The sequence below is a fragment of the Camelus ferus genome, chromosome 27 (assembly GCF_009834535.1).
Source record: "Camelus ferus isolate YT-003-E chromosome 27, BCGSAC_Cfer_1.0, whole genome shotgun sequence".
Classification (NCBI taxonomy): domain Eukaryota; kingdom Metazoa; phylum Chordata; class Mammalia; order Artiodactyla; family Camelidae; genus Camelus; species Camelus ferus.
The window spans coordinates 13,125,405-13,141,413 of NC_045722.1; the positions used below are offsets into that span (position 1 = coordinate 13,125,405).

At 42.8% G+C, this 16,009-nt stretch overlaps 1 non-coding gene across 1 annotated transcript; it reads right to left on the reverse strand.

Annotated features, from left to right (window-relative positions):
• Nucleotides 1–13,498: 13,498 nt before the first annotated feature.
• TRNAV-CAC lies at nt 13,499–13,570 on the reverse strand. Its single transcript has one exon. It is a non-coding gene; the product is annotated as a tRNA-Val (tRNA).
• Nucleotides 13,571–16,009: the final 2,439 nt, after the last annotated feature.

Sequence of the window (16,009 nt, forward strand, 5' to 3'; positions counted from 1 at the left end):
TTGACCTAAATGAGTTCTTACCAAGATCTGATAGCCCAGGACAATGGAATAATCCTTTTTAATAGGATTACAGGCGGTGCTAAAAGAGACTACAGCTTCTAGGCCCTGCATTGTAATGTGTGCTCAAAGAAAGCACAGGAAAATGAAGACAGAAACCAGGTTTCCTGTGTTGTTTTACACTCTCTAATATCTCTAGCTCACAGTAACCTTGGCTGCCCAGACAGAGCACATCTGGGATCCTCTTCCATCATTGTCTCCAGAACCAGGGTCTTTAGGCTTCTCTGGGCCTCTGTGAAAGGATACATTGAACTAGACAATCCCTCAAGGTCAATAACAGTAGCCTGATTTCTTCAGGTTGTCTTTACCCCAAGGTGTCTTCCTATCTCCATCATTTTAGGTTCTTTATTCCACAGGTCAACAGGGAACAGACTGCAGACCTGACTCAGGAAGTCTCCAGATGAGGCACTGTGTGCTGAACATGGGCTTTGCATGGGGCTGATGACCCCAGGCTTGGGTGTTGCTGAAGAGAAGTGTCTGTTGCATTTGGGGAAGGAGTGTGTAAAGGGTTTCCCTAGCTCAAAGCACCCCTGCGAATGCTTCGCTTCTGTTTGGAGAGGGAGGGCTGGCTGGCATGCAGGAAAACCTAATCTGAATACTAAAGGAGTTTCCTTCTAGAATAATGTGTTCTGCAAATGGCAAGGCCAATCAAGGAAAAAAAATTAAATTCCATCCTCACAAAGGCAGGTGAGACACATGTCAGATCAGTAGCAAACATTAATTAAGAAAATATTCTGCCAAAGGGACCACCTTCACTGCTCCGAAATGCCTTGAGTTAGCACTGTAAAGGCAATAAAGCTAATTTGGAGATATATTCATGAACTCATAATGGGTGAATTAAAAAATATTTTGTCAAAATTTCATTCAATTACAGAAACACAAAGTGCCTATTTTATTAATCACCTGTCTGGATGTTCTGTATGTGTTTTTAATAAATTTTTTATTCTCAATCAAGCATGCCATGTATCTATCAAGTTCGTCAAGATGCAATCTACTTGTTTGAAGGTTTTTTTTTTTGTTTTGTTTTGTTTTTGCTCTTTTGGTTAGTTTTATTGAATATGGACCTCACATATTAAAGACTATTTCTACTCACCATTGTCCGAGTTCATACCTTGGGTTTTTCTTGCCTTGTCCTGAGTGTGGACGACATACTTACTCTAACTCAAGGTCAAAGATAGGTATTTGGAAGGAGACTGAATGAAGTTATAAGTGGAATCTGATGCCACAGGCAGGTTGAGTTTGGGGAGCAAAGTCAACTAATTAACCAATGAGCTTTTATTGCTCAGTACTTACTATGTGCACAGGGATATGATGTATGAACCAGCATTTCTGAACTCAGCTGGCTTTTAGAGAAAACAATGTTGGTAGAAGAGCAACCTCTGCGGGGCAGGGGTCATGCCTCTCTTGTTGGTGGCTATATGTCCAGTGCCTTGAGTAATGCATGGTATTAAAAAAAAAAGTTATTTAAATGATGGAATGCAGAAAGATAAAGAAGGTAAATAGTGTTCAGAAAAAAAAGAGAGAGAAAGAGAGAGACATTGGTTTGGTCTCAGATGCCAGAGCATGCACAGAGGGGGTAAGTCCCCCAAACATACCCATCCTTGTGTCTGGAATCATCTGTCCCCTCCTCACCGTGGAAACGCCCTCCCTGCCTTTTTCTGCTTATCAAGTGCATCCAGTACTTCAAGCCTCCTTTGGCATTTTCTCCAGGTTATTTTCCTTGATCTTAAAGCCGGAAGAAATCTCCTACTCCTTAGGACTCCAGTAGAATTTTATTTTAAACGGTAATTAGGCATTTATCATATATTTCAATGGAGGAAGGTGGGAAAAAATGAGCCAAGCTCTGTTTAAAAATCTCATTTGATCTTTAAAATAAATCCAGGAAAAAGGTACTATTAATTATTATTGTTATTATTATTATTAATAACAATATAATTACAATTAATAATAATAATAATAATAATAATAATAACAACAATGGTGAATACTGCTGAAGGCCAAGGCTAAGGAGCTTACTGAAGAGCCCAGAGCTGTTAGGACATGGATGTTGAATGATACTCAGGTCTGCTGGGCTCCAAATGCCATCTAACTTTCCCTAGGTCATGCTACAATGCTGGTCCTTCCCCTGGTATAGGCATGGTTGATTCACATCTTATATGGCAAGTCAATTTTAAACTTGAAGAGGGCAGTGACCTTGGCATGCCTTATTCTGCATGTTCACCACTTTCCACAAGATAGTTACTCAAATTGTCTGCTAGATCGATAGCAGATGAGACCAACCACGTGTCTATAAAGTCTATGCATTGGACCTGACTGGATGCCTTCTCTGCTTCTCTTTGTCCCAGTGAGATCCATGATTGCCCTCTCCTTCTTGCCAACCACCCCAGTCTCAGCTGGAAAGTCAGCCCAACACAGGAGGGCCAGGACTTAATGTGCCTGGCTGGGGCTCCACGTATGATAGGCCCACATTCTGTTAATGCATAAAGCTGGTATAGTAAGTCCAATGTTACAGATATTTTAGAATTCCAAATTTAAATCTCCCAAATACTTACTGAGAACTGTAGGCAGAAATACAGAAAGATTAAAAAAGAGGGTGAGAGGAATGAAAAAGAAGATTCCGCGACTTCCTGGAGGATGAGAAGGTGGCAACGTGACTGAGAAACCAGGCTGGATCAGAAGGCTTCTTCTGAAGGCCAGTTTAGCACCAGGATGGTTCCCAGGCTACAGACCCTGCTGCCGGGCAACTATTGGTATGAAAGCCGATCTAGGTTTGCTGTGACATCCACCTAGCGACCTGGGCTTCCTCTTACCCAGGAGATGCATTTAGGCACATTTGAGAGGTGGCTTGTCAGCAGTTACAGGGCAGATGATATCACCTGGCCCTGGTGAGGCTGAATTCCAAGTCTTGGCCTCTTGGGGTCGGTGCACAGCAGTGAGGCTCCAACTATAGGAAGTGATCCTGGCCCCTTTAAGGGCCAAAAGGGTGACCCCCAAGAGATCTGATTTGGATGAACACCACATTCATTGATGCTGCCCTTGTTCAGATTCAGTGGGTCTCCAGGCCAACAGTCGGCCAGCTCTTCTGCTTGTCCAGTCTTGGTTTATTTTGGCTTTTGCTTCAAACTTCAGCTTGGTCCCTTTGGTATCTGTTTGATTTCTAAACAAGTCTATCCTTCTCCCACAGCTGACTTCATCTCCTGGTTGCAAGAGCCCCTCTTTGACCTTCTAGCCATTTGCTTGTTACGTTTCAGCTCCTGAAACCAAACCATGGCCCCAGCCTCAGCCTCGGTGTTTTGGGAGGGCGCACTCTTTCCAAAGAGCAGGAGCTGCTCTAAATCTAGCAGTCCTGTCCCAGCCCAGCCACAGCCCCTCTGATTACAGTTTGGGTGCCCATGTGCCTCCGTGAGCCAGGCCATTCTTCCTACCAGCCCTGCTCACAGCCAAGCCCGCTCTGCCCTTGAACTGTTTTGCTTGGGTCATCAAGAAAGAAATCTTCGGTGCATTTCAATTCTCTGAGACAAGTTTGCAAAGACGCTGCCAGGCTCCTTCTCAGTGATGATTTATCCATGGAGGGTGGAAAAGCATGCTGTTTTCATTCCTTTTAAAATCGAGTAATGTCCTAAGGGGAGAACATTATATCTATATCTGTATCTGGACTTTCTCTGTATCTGCGTCTTTTTTCTCCATCTAAATCTGTGTATCTACATCTCTGTTTGTGTGTACAGAGATACAGTTGCGTGAATGTAGCAGTCCAGCTGAGCCTTGCCACACCATTGTCTGTTATTTATATTTGACCTAGTAGAACCTGGCACTTATTTGCAATGCAAAGAGCAGAACTGCATCATGCCCTTCAAGAAATATATGTGTAAATATAGGCCAAACCCTTCACGTGAAATAAAAATATATGGTTGTCTTTGCAATAGAGATGAAGACATTCAAGGCACTTCAGGATAACACTCACTGGGAAAATGAGAAGAACCACTAAGTGAATGACCCTGGGTACATCCCTCAAAGTCTCAGGGCCCCAGATTCTTCAGCAGGAAAAAAAAATCAAAAGATCTGTAAGGGAAAGCCAACTCCTATGATAGAGAAGATTTGATTTTTGACAGGTGTTGTTTAGTAAATTGTTTCTACTCCAAGTCTGATCTGGTCGGTTTTTCTTAGGAAATGACAATTGCAGGTGGAAGAACAGGGGCTTCCGGGTCTGTGTCGTGCGTCAGTCAAGGTCCAGTTAGGAAACCCAGGCCGGGCAGTTCGACAGAAGGCATGTGGTACAGGAACCAGTTACAATGTGTTGGAAGCCCTGCAAAGGCAAATGGGGTGGTGAGGAAGCCCCCCAATTGGCAATAGCAGGGATTCACCGCCATCCTTGGGCTGCAAATGCGGCCGGAGGGAAGGGGGCAGGGCACAGCCATTAAAAGAATGGCACAGCAATTACACGAAGATGGTGGATTCGACTCCCAGTGGACCCTGTGCTTCAATAGACACTCATTGAAATACAATAGCTGCTAAATGGCCCTCCCTCAGGCACCAGGGCAGGGTCAATGAGGTCAGAAAAGGTCAAAAAGTGGGCAGTGGCCCAATTCCTGGGACTCCCAGCCCCTCCCCCAAAGTGGTTGGAACAACCCTCCCACCTGTTAGCACACAAGTTACTGAGCCCCTAAAAACTAACAAGCCCCACGCCTCGCCTCGGGGCTGATCTCATTTTTTCCAGCCCACCCCCTCCCCTGGGGTCAAGATCCCCCTTCTGGGTAAGATGACCTGCATTCTGCCTGCGGAATGTGTATCTCCTAGGCTTTTCTCTTCTTGCCTTTTGAGATGGCCCTCACTCTGTCTATGGAGTGTGTATCTCTGAATAAATCTACTTTTACTCAACTATGGCTTGCTCTTGAATTCTTTCCTACGGGAAGCCAAGGACCCTCACTTGGTGGGGCTCATCCCAGGGACTCGCTGGAGACCTGAGACACAGCCATCCTCTTGCCCCCCCCCATTTTTCCTGCATCACAAGGACAAAGGAAGGTGAGTGTTTTGTCAGAGCACAAGATCCAGGACTTCCAGGGGGAGATGGGACAGTAGAGGGAGTGACACACTGGTGAGAGCTGGAACTACTTCAGGACATAGTTACCGTCACCAGTGCCACGCAAAGCAAAATGAGAGAGAGCTAGAAAGGGTCTGGCTTGTTCTTGCCTCTCAGCTGCCAATCGATCCTGGAAGCTAACGGAAGCCAGCAGGTAAGGGAGTCTGGGATGTGCTGTTCGCAGGATCTCTCTTATAATACAGGGCAGGGAAGGGAGGGGCGAATGTGCAGCTGAGGGCAAGCAAGCAGCTGAGTGGCATGCATGCTGCGAAACTCTCTTTAAAGCATTTAGGAATACCATCCTAGCCTGGCTTTCCAAGGACCTGTCTGCCTGAGATGGGGGCTCAGATGTGGAAAGAGGTTTCTTAGGCCTTTTCAACCCCTATCCCCTCACATTTGGATTTGGATTGATCTAGTAAGCCTTTGATCTAGGTTCTCAGTTATAACACATTTGCAAGATTTCCAATTAATAACTACATTTTCTGACTACTTGCTATGTGCTAAGCCATCGACATGAAATATCTCTTTCTATCCTTTGACTAATCTGCTTAGAAGATATAAACACTCATATTTTATAGATGAAGAGAAAGGGGTCAGTGAGACGGAACCACATGCCCAAAGGCTACAGTAGGAGGCAAGATTGAACCCGGGGCATTCTGTCTCCAAGGCTCCCTGGCAGAGAGGGGCAAGGTCAAGTCTAGTGTAGCTCACCATTTTATAAGGACTGTTAGTTTGGTTTCTGGAAATGAGAGCTGTAAAATGTCAGGCAGCTGGAGCTACAGCCAACACTCAGGGAGGGAATAACCACCAGGCTTCAAAACTTCCAGGAAGCATCCTCTCAGAGAACCACTCCCCTCCCTGCCAGCCCGTCCCATCGTGGGGTCTCTGGGGCTTCTAATTCTTCCTGGCAGCTTGTGGGACTCATGTGCTCCTTGGTCCCTCTAACCAGATTTCTTTATTTACAGAGTCACCCTCGGCTGGTAAATGTGGTTGTGGAAAACAGGATATTATAGATGGAATTTGGAAGAAGTTGCTGAATAAGGCCATTAAAGCCAAGGGTAAAAATGAGCTAGGGGAGATAAGTGGACTCTTTTTCCCCTTCTGAAGAGAAAGAAGGCTAGTGGCGATGACTGAGGAGTTGGAATATCGAGCTGCCTAGGGTAAGGCAGGGCCCAGGGTGGAAACAAGACATTGCTAAGAGGGAGACGCCAGACACATGAGTCCCAGGAGCTGATGGTCTGGAAGGTAAAGGCAAGAGGCAAGTGGACAGCAGTCTGGAATCTGGAGAACCCAGGTCCCGTGGGCTCATGCACCCTTCACGCTACAACAGAAGCGTGTTGGGATGAAGCTGAAGGGATATAGGTCAGGGCTGGGCCTGGAGGAAGCATCCAGGAAGATTCAGGAATACTTGGGAAGCCTTCTTTGAACAGAGTTCAACACTTATGGGTGGGGTCCCTGTAAAGAGGACACCTCACCTCCCTGATTCTTCTAAAAATCGATTAACGGTGTTAATAATACTTATTTCAGGGCAGAGGTGAGGATTAAGTGAGGTAACAAATAAAATTCCTCTATTAATTGGTAAACACTGTAAAGGGTTATTTCCGAATATGTCTCCCCTACACTTGCCCTAAAATTACTTCTCTTAATGGTGTTGAGAGTGTGGGAGGTGACATAATGTCCCATGCGAGTCAGACCCAAACTAGTCTTTGATTCATTTTATATGAGATGTGGCCAAGCGAGAGGAGGATGTGTGGAGGATGGCCCCCAGATGCAGGGATGAGCCCAACAGCCTTAGGGGGTCAACAGAACAGGGGCAGGAAGGACCACATATGGTAGGTGATGTGGGTTGGAAGCAGGATTAAGCTGTCTGTGCAGCTACAAAGAGCACAATTATTACTATTGCTTAGGGATTTTGAGATGGTAGATTTCAGCGCAATTGAAGGAAGACTTACTAATGATTTGAGTTACCCAACTGTTAGATGGGCTAACTTGTTAAGGAGTGAGTTGCCCACCATTGGAGGTATGCAAGCTGAGGCCGAATATTACGAAAGAGAGATACTTTTGTAAAGCATTGAGAGGTCTAGGTAGTGTTGGAGACCCCTTAATTGTATCTTACTGTGATTTTTTTTTTTTTGGACTCTGCCCGAATACAGCTTGCTGTGATTTTTTTTTTTTTGGACTCTGCCCGAATACAGCTTGCTTCTCAGCAAGCATTCCCCATGATGGGTAGGAAATGATTCAGATAAAGAAGGGATAAGGATCCCAAAGAGGCCCGATTTGTTCTCTAAAAGCAGCCTAGAGCTTTTACCCGAGGCAACGCTACTCTGGCTGCTGGGACAAATGAAAAGAACTTTTCTAGCTCTCAGCTGCACCTCCCGGCCCCCGCCCTTGCCTCCGCCCCCGCCCGCAATGGCTTTTATGTCTGTCATAGCTCATCCTTACCAACATCCTAGGGAATACAGTAGGGAGATGGTAATATTCCCACTGAACATGCAGGCAACTGGGGAGCAGAAAAATGTATGACTTTAAACCGCAGGTTGGGGCTGCCTGGGATCTGAGGAGGTCGGTTATTCCGAATCTCTCATTTCACAGATGGGAAAACTGAGGCCCAGGGAGGCAGTCGCTTGCTCACATTCACACTGTGATTGGTGCTAGGGTCAGGGCTGAATCATTTGGTTCTGCAGCGCATGCTGTCTCACAGTTCATCACTGTGGACCTGCAGGATCTAATATGACTCACCGAGGCGTCAGATCCAGGAGGGACTCTGGACGCTCTTTCCTGGCCTGACGTCCCATCCTGAGTCTTTGCAGAAAGTGTTCCAGATAAATAGAGAATTTCTGGAGCCCAAGCAGAATTTGAGGTCTGATGGAGAAGCTGCCAGGTCGACCACCAGTCCAGTGGAAGGTGCTTTCCTGTGCTCTGTGAGGGGGTATACAGGCCACATATATGCCCTCTGGGAGTCTCTAGGGGAAGGCTGGAGCAGCAGACAGGGTGGTGGAGGCGGCAGCAGCCGCTAAGCAGCAGGTAGGGGATGATCTGCCACACTACACAGCATAATCATTGTAATTACATCAAGGACAAGTTTTCTATTTGAAAAAAGAGCCAGTGTACAAGAGGCAGCTCCCGCCAAAACGACAGCCATGTTGGCAGCACCTGCGGCTCCTGCTGCTGCCGCTGGTGCTCAGGTGTCCTGGCTGGGAGCAGGCTGTGTGGACCCCGGCTTGGCAGAATGAACAGGGCGCTGCCCCTCTGCTCACCCCAGCACCGTACACAGGAGGCACATTTCACTTAGTCACTTCCCAGCCTGAGAGAGACAGAGAGATGGAGGGAGATAGGATGTTTAGAAGAAAGGGTAATACATGTATTCCAGCAGAACTGGGGAGATGGTCAAATCCAGGAACCCCCAGAAAGGCACATTTAGGAGGAACAAGGCAGTCTTTCTATCCTAAGACTGTGATAGGAGGGAGAGAAAAGATGTTACCCACAATATATTTTATATTTTATATATACGATCCTTTTTTTTCTTCCCAGAATGAATAACATCAGCAGGATGGACTGGATCCTGAGTGAGTGGTTGAGTGAGATGCTGGTGCTCTTGGAAAAGTGCATGGAAGCACACGGAGGTGAGGCAGAGGGAGAGGACCTGCACCCTTCACCTGAGTGCGTCCAGGGGAGGCCCTGCACTGAGGGAGGGTGGAAGAGGGCAGAATGAAAGAAGTCCAAAGATAAAGTATATGATAAAGAACAGCTAGGAAGAAAAAGCCTTAGTTTAAGGATTGGGAGACCTGGATTTGCATCTGGCCTTTCTCACTCAGTCCCTCAGTGGCCAGGGGCTTAAACTCTTTGACTCCTGGTGCATTCATCTATACAGCAAAAGGATGCAGTTTTACTATTTATGATACAAAGTAGCTGTGAGGGTTCAATGATACATGACACAAGCAGAAACAGTTTTCAGAGCATGTACATAGTTAGTTTTATAAGTATTATAAAACGTATAAAACTGTTATTATCGAAATTTCCTTCTACCAGATGAATGCAGTTCAATTCACTGAACTCCAGCATGTATTAAGGAACACCCAACATATGCAAATCATCTTGCTTGGGCCTGCGAAACATACCAGTTGGAAAAAGCTGGAAGGATTTGGTCCCTCCCTTAAAAGTATAACACTTAGAGGGGTGAGTAGGGGGTGCAGACACACCCACGGCTGCCCACAAGAGTGGGCAGAGGGTGGCCACAGGCGCAAAAGTCACATGCACAACAAGTTCTGGGAGCGTTGAGGAAGAGCTGAATCTGAAATGGTGGAAGGAGGAAGGCTGGATGGACAGGGAGTTAACCTGAACCGGCGTTAGAGGCTGTGGGAAAAGAGCTGGCTCAGTGCTGGAAGGACTTCGCAGCAGTGGGAAGGGGCGGGGCACAGCCAGGGGGGTGGGTGTTGCGCATCCTTTTCCTGAGGCCGCCGGAAGGAAGGAGGAAGCATTTCCGGGATTTCCAGCCTCTCACCCCCATGTCAGTGGCAGCTTATCGCCAGTGCTCCTCACCAGATGTAAACGTGGAAGGCGCTCTGCTCACCCCGGGCACCCTGAACACTGGAGACCTGACCCAGGTAAGTGAGATTCCAGTTGAGTCCCTAAAATCTGGGTTTTGTATCCTGTCTCTGCCTCCTGCAGACCGTCTGACTCTGGGACTCAGTTTCTCCTCCTTCACCCGTACCTCATAGTTGCTTGTTGTAGTGATTAAATACATAAAACAAGACCACGCACATTAAAACAAACAAAAAAAAGTGACGCATAAATGTTACTTCTCCGAGAAAAGTAAAAATGTGGATGTGAGAAACTGTCCCAAAGAACTATCTTTCCTGAGTCAGAATTCAGCTTCTTTGTACTAAAAGGCGGTCGGGGTTGGGGGTTGGTTGCTGCAGACTTCTTGGTCCTGGAATGTTCCTGTAAACCTCCATCAAGACAAATGTTACTTTCTGTTCTGCAACGTTTTATCTGTATATGAATGAAGTATTATGCCCTTAAAGGTCAGAACCCTGAGCCTGGGCTTGCCTGTGTATTTCCAGCTATAGACAACATTCTTAACTTGTAGCAAAAGCAACAGAATACAAAGTTTAAAGTAAAAGAAACAGATTTAGTATGGAGTCAGATTTGCTCTTCCTCATTACAAAACTCTCATGGAATACACTGACCCAGCAGTGAAGCTGCGCCATGCTATTATCAGGAAGGCATCCACAAGCTCTCTTTATTGCTCACCTAGGAGTTTCCTTTGCTGTATGTTGGAAATTCTGCCTCTTAGTTTATAGAGAAGCCGTTTAGAAGGTGCAATTATTTGCAAAATTAATTTTGAGCACTTGAACTTTTTGCCAAGGACAATATAAATGGGGTGGTTGTTATTTTTTTTTTTTTCCTCTTGTGATGTTTTGGGGGCAATTGGCAATGCATGAGCATTTTATTAAAAAAAAGGGAGCAGTTACTTTTCTCTCATCTGCAAACTCTGCATAGGTAGCAAAAACTTTAACTCCAGGCTGATGTGCAAATGCTGCAGATAACCTTGCTCTAGAATTCCACACACATCAAACTCATCTCAGGAAATTTCCTTACCAGCTCTGAAGGCGAGAATAAAGAGGATCCCACACTGGCTCCTGGATTCTGTCCAAGATATTTCAAATATTTGATGTGACATAATATGAGTGGGGCGTTTTATTCCCCCAGGGCTCGGGGGAGGGAAATTCCTGACCATACAATCATATTCTGACCTCCTGAAATTTACCCTGTTCTTGCACTTTGCGTGGGTAATGCAGTTATTTCCCGCCTGACGGGGAGCCTTGTGCTGGATGGACGAGAAAAGATTTCTCATTTTAACCACCTACCACTGGCCAAGGTTGCTGGTTTTCACTCTAACAATGGCAGTCCTCTCTATCTTTAGAGAATTTAGGGCATCTTCTGTGTCTGCTGTTGAATGTACCTGAATTTAGCAAATTGTAATGGAGCAAAGCAACAACACCGTGATGTAAGAGCAGTCTGGCATTCCTGAAGTGCAGGCTGCGAATCAGGACCCGAATGTACTTGTCCACACCACAGCTTGTCCAGATGTAACAACTGCAGTTTCTGGACTCAAGCACCAACTGGGCTGGGAAAAGAGGCGAAATTCAGTTAAATAAAGGGTTAGCTGCTCTTGCATTTGACTGAATACATCTTGTTCTTAAAATAACTGCATAGTTGAGTTGAATTATTTTTTTAATGTTTGATTTTGTTTACATTCGTGTTTTTTTTTTAAAGTCGTGCTATCAAAGGATAATTTATGTCTGTAATCGCACCCTTAACAAAACTGGCTAATCACCCAACTAAAACAAACATTTCAAAAATAGGTAAAGTGAAAAAAAGGTTGTTTTCATTACCACCTTAGATTGTTTCAGTGAATAACACCCATGACCTCCTTAAGACAAACTTACCATTCCAGGTGGAAAAAGATTCCCCAGAAACAGGAATCACAGGCACACAAAACTGCATCCAGCCATGGTTTTGGAGTCTACAAATTCTTCACTACTAGGGGCTCTTTTTTTTTTTTTTTTTTTTAAAGGAGACTGCTTCTCTGATGTTATTAAGTTTGTAAATGTTCATAAATATAAGATATTTTAAGAATAAAGTTATGTTGCTAGATTAAGCCTCCTTGTCTGAAGCATTTTGAACCTATAACAAGTATTTTTCTAAGGTAGTTACCTAGAAGTGAAATTGCTGGGTTGAAGGATATGCATATTTTAAATTTTGATAGAAACTGTGAAACTTATCTCTAAAAGTATTGTACCAATTTACACTCCCATCAGCAGTATTAGAGGACCTGTTTCTGTGCACCTGAGCCAATGCTTGCTACTATTACTATTTTAATATTTTATAAACTGATGTGTGAAAGTGATAGCTCACTGTTCTTTTAACTTGCCTTTTAATTTGGTTACTAATGAGACCGAGCAGCTTTGCATTTGCCATGATCTCTTTGACGCTGAATTTTTAACTTGTATTTTATTTTAATAAACAAGTTCATGTCCACATTATAAAAAGGCAAATAGTGCTAAAAGGGTTGTAATAAAAAGAAAATATCAGCGCTCTAGTTCCCTCCTTTCTTCTGTTGTTTCTCCCTCCAAGGACAAAACCTTTCAAATTTTATGATTGTTTCCGCTGCTCTTTGCTTCCATATTTCTAAATAATGTGCGTGCATTGCTGTCTTTTGATTCTTCATTTTTATGGTTTACTCATTTTTACTTCTGAGGCAAGTTGTCTAGCCTAAATTTATTCTTTTTTTCTTGCTTAGCAGCAGGCCCCTATGCAAAATGGAATGGCGTTTCTAGCTAAACATGCTTTTCTGCTCCCTTATAGGCAGGCTGGATGATTGATTTGAATGTGGAAGTTGTTTAAAGGGAAAAGCTCCTTAAAGGGAACTGACCTATAGGTGAATTTTTACTTTTCTCCTTTCCTTTTTGTTTGGAACACAGATGTAATGGCTGGTGCTTGAGTAGTTATCTTGTGACCATGAAACAAACTGGAAGACTGAATTGTCACACCGAAACTAATAGAGCAAAAAAGCACAAGTAATCTGGGCCTTTGCTCTCCATAGAAATTCTCCATCCACTTAGATTTTACTTCCTTAAACTCTGCTGATCACTTATTATTTTTCCATCTGCTTTTTGATTTTATGTGTTATGCTCACATTTAAGTATGTTCCCTAATTTCATGGAAAATGGAGGTTGTGGTCCTGTTACATATTTTTCATGCAGTTTTGTGGTTATTGTTTAGAGGCTAAAAGCCAAAATGCCTTTTTTGCACCACATTAAAACTAGAATTTTAGTATATTTTCCTTAATGTCCTTATGCGTATTGTAAATTGGTTTCTACAAAGGTTATATCCTTTCACATTTCCCAGCAGTTGTGAGTTAACACGTCTGTCTTAACTAATGTTGTCTACATTAAACACTACCTTAAAAAATTCATCAATTTCATAGGCTAAAATGACATTTTTTTTTATTATTAGTGAGACTGAAACATTTAAAAACTCATTATTAATCTTATATTTCTTTTGTGAATTTTATTTTTATCTCACTTGTTTATCTTTGTTTTTACTTACCATTTTTATCTTTAATATTTTCTTATTGATTTTTAAGAACTATTTATATTTTTGTGTCATTAGCCTCCTTATTCAATTTTTTTATAAACATTTCTCCTGTTTTTCACTTGTGTTTTTATTTTATTTTTGGTGTATGCAAACTTACCTTTTTATATAGTTACATTCATTAGTATTTCCTCTGTCTTTTCTTCTAATTTTTAATTTTTTTGAGGGGAGACGTAGTTAGATTTACTTATTTATTTATTTGAGTGGAGGTACTGGGGATTGAACCCAGGACCTCATGCACGTGAAGCATGTGCTCTACCGCTGAGCTGTACCCTCACCCTGGCTTTTCTCTTACTGCTTTTTTGTTAAGAAGATATCTTTCCCATTCAGAGAGCTTTAAGGTATTTATCTATGTTCTCTTCTAATGGTTTTTACATGTAACTCTTTAATATACATGAAATTCATTTTGATGTATATGCTAAGATTTCATTTGTTTTTCAAATAGTGCAGTATTTTTGCTGCATCTTGTATTGAGTAATAAAACCCTTCTGCATTGCCCTGTTGTGCCCCTTTTAACAGTTATTAACTGTTTACTTATTTTGAGGCTATCAGTTTAGTTTTCCTGGCTTCTTGGTTGTTTGGCCACTGCCATGGTTATTGAATGACCACAGGTTTATAAGACATTTTAGTATTTGTTAGGGCAAGTGAATACTTCATTACTTTTCCTTCAAATGTAACTATTTCTTTTCTGTTTGTTTCTAGAACATCTTAAATAATTTTGGCAAATATTCAAAATATCTATGTGAAACTTTGACTTAGATTGTGTTCATCTTATTCCTTATTTTTATGAAATGTTAACATATTGGAAAAATTCTGTCTTCCCATCCAGGAACATTATTTACTCAAATGTTTTATCTGTCTCTGATTTTATAGTTTCCTTTTTAGCCCTTGCATACCTTTTTAGGTCATTTTTGTAGGTAGCTGATATTTTTTGCTTACTTCCATAAATATAATTTTAATTCCATTCTATCTTTTAAATGATTACTGCTGGCATATAGGAATTCTGATTTTTTTTCACATTTTTACTTTGCTTATTACTACTTATGAAACTCTAATAAATTCTGAAAGCTTTTAAATTGATTCCTCAGTGTTTGCTGGAATATAATTAGATTTCAAATTTGGCTATGTTTTAGCTTGTAATAGTTTTATCAGTTGCTCCTGAACTGCATATCTGAATCTCTTTTTTCCTGCCAGACTGTTGCGGAGGGATAGTCTTCCATGGCACCCTCATCAGGGAGAGGCTACAGTGACGTCTTGTTGCAGCAAAGTGTGTTACAGTTCAGTGTTACAGCTCAGTTGTGACAGCAACCTGGATCTGGGTGAGAGACCAAGCAGCACTTGGAGGGTTGGGGAGCTCAGGTGTATTACGCCAGCAGGCCCAGAGGAGTTAACATTCAAAGCTCTGGACTCCGTCTGTAGGTTTACACAGGCTTTTACAGACTGCTAGAAAAGACTTTGCAACATCAGATGTAAATAAGGTGTGACAAAGTTGGCTAATTAGGAATGAGCTTTGTAGAAATGGAACAATCAGCAGTGATAGAAATGGACCAACTAGGAGTGAGCTCCATGCAAATAAGGTACTACAAATGGACCAATCAGGAGTTAGCTTAGGGAACCAATAGAATCTTAGGGATAAGTTCTACTTTCCTAGAAGCAAGCCGTTTAAGAGGCAAAAAGCGAGATAATGCCGCCGGGCCAGGGAATTGGATGATGCTGGCAGGAAAGTAGTGGCCCTGCCTGGGGGTCCTGCTGGTCTTTCTCATGGGGCTTCCCACCTCAGTCTGGAGGGAAGTTTAAAATGCTGTCAAGATGAACAAGCTGAGCCCACTTCAAGCAGAAGAAAGACCCAAATGCATGGAAAAGCCAGGAACGTTAAGGAGATTGTCAGGAGTGTGGCATGGCTGGATATAGGGTGTACGAATCAGATTCATATTCTGAGTGCAATCTCTCCTTCCCGACCTCACTTGCCCTTTTCATTCTGATCCCATCTCCTACCACTTCTCAGCATACAGTCCATCAAGTTGGCCACAGCATGCTTCTTGCTCTTTGGATTGTCTTTCCTGATCACATTCATGTTACAAACTCCTACTCAACCTTGAGTGCCCTGCTAAATAGTTTTCTGAGTCCCTAGTGCTAAATAAAGCAATGGTTAGTACTATGGTAACATACTTTTTATGCATTTTACCTTCTCTCTTGCTTGTGCACAAACTGAGTCTTACTTATCTATCTTCCAGTGTCTAGAAAATGCCTGGCACATACAAGGCAGAATTAAATAGAATTTGGGCTTATTACAATCAGGAAAGATTTTTTCCAGTTGCCTATTCTGTGCTCATAGTATTTCTTTCCTAGATTTAGTTATCCTGATTGAAACCTAACATTTTACATCACCTTTTGTTATTCTTCTCTAGTCTTCTAATCAAACTCATGTTGGTCATACCATTCCCCATGATTTATCAGACATTGGCTTCTGAAATGTTGGTATTAGCCTGTAAGGTAGAAGGAACCAGAGAAAGTTCATATTATTTTTTTTCTAAATATGAGAGACACAAGCCTCATGTATTAGGAAAGCCAGAGAGGAACAGTTAATGAAATCTTTGTCCCTAGCACAGAGGGCAACTCATTACAGAGCACTGGGAAAAACAAAGGACTCTTTTTTTTTTTTCCAACTTTTGCTTTTCACAAGGAGTTCAGCTTTGTTGAAGTTAACAAATTAAA